Here is a 4,410-nt window from a genome sequence, read left to right as displayed (position 1 = left end):
GATGGTCTCTCGGAGGGTCTCTCTGTAGCCGAACTGCTGAACCGACCTAGCGCCATGAAAGCTCTGGGTCCGAACGTGGAATGAGCAACTAGGTAAAGCCTCACCAAAGAAAACAAGGCTTGTGGAAATACTGAACCATTTGAGCACCTGTTTTTCGAGATAGTTCTCTTCGCATTTCATGGACCCTCCTTTCTCCCGCGGATGTTGGGGTATTCGATCCCATTCAAGGAAGCGCATCTCTCCCCTTCCGCCCCTGCCGCCAGCCCCCGGCCGCCCCTCGCTGCTGGAGCTGTTCCCCCCGCCGGAACACCCAGCTCTCACCTGCGTAGCTTCCCCTTCCATTTTCCCGGGTAACTGGAGTGTGTGTAAGTGGAAGGAAGCGAACAGTACCCCCAAAATTCGTTAAGCCCAGTCCCAGGTACTGCTGATTTCTTCCCATTCAGTCCCTAAATAAATTTCCTGTTACAACTTTTCTGGAGGAACGAGAAGTGTTGGTGAAAAATAAATTAAATAATAGAAGTATCTTCTCTGTGTCCTGACATCCACAGTTAAAACCCGGTATTAGAAATGGGGAGGATGGGACGGGGGGGGTGGGGATTCCTGGGCATGTGGAAGGGAGACCCTCGCCCGCAGTGATGCCGTTCTCACTATACACAAACGCAAGAATGCGAGGAGGGCTGTTGAGGAGACCCCTCAAACATGCAGCAGCAATGTTTCGGCTGGGAACTGCGGCCCAGAGCAGCCGCGGCAGCATCAGCTGGGAACCCGCTCTGTCCCGCACCGCGCGTCCCGCACCGGGCTCGCCCATCTCTGCTCCTAAACCCGTTCACTCTCCGGCAGCGAGACGCTTGCGATTTATGCGGGATCCTCATTCCTGCGCTCGGGTCTCTCTAAGTTCTGGTTCTGGAAGGGAAGGAATGCGAAAGCGGAGGGGGAAGGCAGCCCTCCTTCCCCTCAGGAGCCCCGCCGTGCCGAGGCGGGGAAGACTCCCGCGGTGTGCGCGCCCGCCGTGTCTCCGGGGGCAGGCTTCCCCCGAGGAGCTCCTAGGCACGGCAAGGGCGAGCTCCCTCACACCACCTCTGGCCACGAAACGTCTCTCCATCACACGTAACACCCTTTCACAGAAGGTTTAGGAGATAGTCCATCTCTGGAAACACAGCGGCACATCTGCACACAGCTCTTAATAACCGGGGCTGCCTGGCGGAGGGAGCCAGTCCCTGAAGAAAGATGCTTTTCAAAGCTGTCTCACCTCAGCACAGGATTTTTATTTTATTTTATTTTATTTTATTTTATTTTATTTTATTTTTTGCTTTGCCGCCTTCTCTCCCGGGATCTGTCCAACCCCTTTTAAATGGTTTTAGCCCGCTGAAGTCAGCTTTCTGTTTTCAGGCTTTTAAAGAGAACGAACGCCATACGTGGCGCCAATTCTCCCCTAGGTTACATCTCCCCTTCCCTTTGAAGTCAGCTGGGTTGCGCAGAGGTAAATGAGAGCAGAATTTGGCCCCTGGAGCTAACAATGATGTGGAACTACTCTGATTTTTATTTTTTTTTTCCTCCGGGGTGGAGGAGGAACGGGTTTTGAAATCCGGTTATAATTCGTGTCGCTCTCTACCTTCAATACTCCGGCGCTGCGAGCGCGTGCATAACTCATGGCGCTGCCCTCGCCGGGGAGCGCTGCGCAGAGACGGGGCGCAACGCGCGCGCAGCCCCGCGGGGTGAAGATGCTGAGGGAGGGGCCCTGTTCTCCGCAGCGGAGCGGGGGGGCGGGGGGCACAGAGGACGCGCAACCCGCCCCGAGCCCGGTGCCCAGCCGGGCCGGCGCTGCCCCCGCCCTGCGGGTGAGCCACGGCCGCCGGGGTGGCCGGGGCGGCCGCGGGGGTGGGCGAGGAGCGGCGGCGCTGCCGGGGCGCGGGGCTGTTCGCCGCCGCCCGGCAGGGAGCGAGCGCCGTCGCCGGCTCGTCCCCGCCAGCGGGACACGCGTGTCCCCACGGGCGGGCACCCGCGCTTCCTCAGCCGCTCTCGAAAAAGCCCTGCTGCTGCTGGGAGCTCTTGGCTTTTTTACGGGCACATGAGATGCTCCTCGTCCCCGGCTCCCCTGGAGTTTAATAGCTGCCTTTAAAGAGGGACATTTATTGGGGCAAAAGTGGATCGCAGGCTGCAACGACGTTGCATGTGTCTTTCATTTAAAAGACACCGAGACCTCCTTTTTTTCTTCTCATTTTTGTCCGTCCCCCAAGGCATTTAGAGCTTTTAAGGCACCGCTATACACAAGCTGCCGAAACGCCAGCACACGGAGATGCGGGCGGCAGGGGCGGGGGGCAGGGACGGGACCTATTTCCCCGAGGCTGGAGCAGGCGTTGCTCCAAAAGGTGCAAGGAGGAACCGTACCGCTTCTTCAAATAAATCCAGGGACGGAAATTACCCCTGGCTCGGCTCCGGGGCCCAGCGCTGCCCCTCGCCCGGGGGAGGCAGCGGGCTGGCCCCCGTCGCACCTGGCCGCGCACCGCGGGCACCGCTCGCCCTGCGCGCGCCTTCCCCCGGGAGCTTTCGGGAACGGCTGCCCCTTCTCCCTCTCCCCAGGCGGGCAAAGCAGCACCCGCGCCCGCAAAAACACCCCGACCAGCGCCGAGCCCCCGAGCGCCACCTCTGCGCTCTCCCCCGGCGGGGCTGAGCACCCCTGCGGCGGCAGCGGGGGCGGGGGCGGCCTTCCCGCAGCCGCAGGCAGGTAGCGCTGGGCAGCGGGCGGGGTGCGGGGGCGGCGGGCCGGCTCTGCGGGGCGGCGGGGAAGGGCAGGCTCGGCTGTGCTTGTCTCGGGTGATGCTCGCAGGTACTCGACTGTACCTGAAACAATCATCCCTCACTTGGCTACCCGTTTCTTCGGGGAAACATCGAATCGGAGACCAGCTGGGGAAGGAGAGGAGCTGCTCGCCGGGAGATAACGCGGGACTCGAGCTGGCCTTCTCGTTCCCTTTGGCTGGGCTCACAGGTCTGTCGAATGCTCAGTGGTCCCGGCCGGTCACTCCCGCACCTATACTTCAACCGCTCGTTAAAACTTATCTCCCCCCGCCCCCGCCCCGGGGGACATGGGGGAAGGGGCCACTGAAACTATTTCTAAAACAGCCTTAATGGAACAGACAAGCTCGGGCCCACGATGCCGAAATACTCATCCGAAGTGATTGCAGACGCGGTTTTCCTTTACTCCAAAGGCGCTCCTTTTACCGGGAAGCAGGGAGCAGCTCTTTTCCATAAAGTGGGCCTTTTCTAAATAGTTCCCTATCTCTCTCTTGCCTGTGTTGTAAATCCTGTCTGTGTGCTAAAGGACCAAGGAATTCAACACTTCAAAGCTCACACTTTGGGTGAAAACCACGCGCCTTTTCAATATCCATAGGAATGCATGTATACATGGCTCATTTCTTTTTCTTTTATTACCTAAGACTCTGTTTTAATACTTTCATTTAGAAGTTGTATTTTTTTTTCCAAGTCGGTAGTGATAATATTTCAGGAGATTTAAAATAAAAGCCGTTTTAACCACTTTGCACAAACACAGAGAGAGGCACGCACACAGGGGCAGATTGGAGGTCTGTCTGACAGTGGCCAAATTCTCTTCTAGGCCAGTTTCTGATGGGATAGATTTCTAGTTTGAAGTTCCTCTATTCTTTGTTCCCTCTGCACAAACAACGGCCTATAATATTTCTTTCTCTCTTTAGGACCGAACTTCCTCTCTAGGACCAAACTTCTGAGCTTTTTCATAAAGAAGGAACACCGGTTCTTAATTTTACAGCTTCAGAGAACAGGACTGCAGCTACCGAGGTATCAGTCAAATTGATTAAAGAAGATCCTTTACTTGAGGGTATGTGCCCCTGAAATTACCTTGCTCTAAGCCTCTCGGGGAGCTGGGGAAGAGGGAGGGAAGTGAGGGATTACTCTTTTTCCAGGATCCCTGGAGAAATGTGAATAGGTTGCAGAGGGGAAATGTCCTTTTCATGTGTCCTTCCTCCCTCCCTCCCTCCCTCCCTCCCTCCCTCCGTCTCCTCACCCTCTTCGCAGGATTGTGTGTGTCTGTTTGTCTGAAACAGATCTGTCTGTTGAAAATGGGCCTGGAACTCCCTCCTGTGTTGGGATTAGGTCTTGGGGGACCTGGGGTGGAGTTACATGGCTTGCCTATTTTCATATTCATTAGAAATGGGAGGTTGCATAAGGAGCCCCGCTGAGCTTCAAGATATAAGAGCAACTTCGGGTTCCCCCTTTCAAGACGAGACAAATCAAAGGCTCAGAGGCAAAACAGCTCCCTGAGCGCCGAAAGTCTTTCCCTCCCTCCTTCCTTCCCTCCCATCCACTCACCCACTCTCCCTCCCTCTCCTGCTCACAGTCCAGCCTCTGTCTAGGGAAGAGGCTCTCAAGCAGCCTTAG

Source organism: Falco biarmicus, chromosome 5, assembly GCF_023638135.1.
Source record: "Falco biarmicus isolate bFalBia1 chromosome 5, bFalBia1.pri, whole genome shotgun sequence".
NCBI lineage: Eukaryota > Metazoa > Chordata > Aves > Falconiformes > Falconidae > Falco > Falco biarmicus.
The sequence above is the reverse complement of the archived record's forward strand: the minus strand, read 5'-3'. Positions refer to the sequence as shown.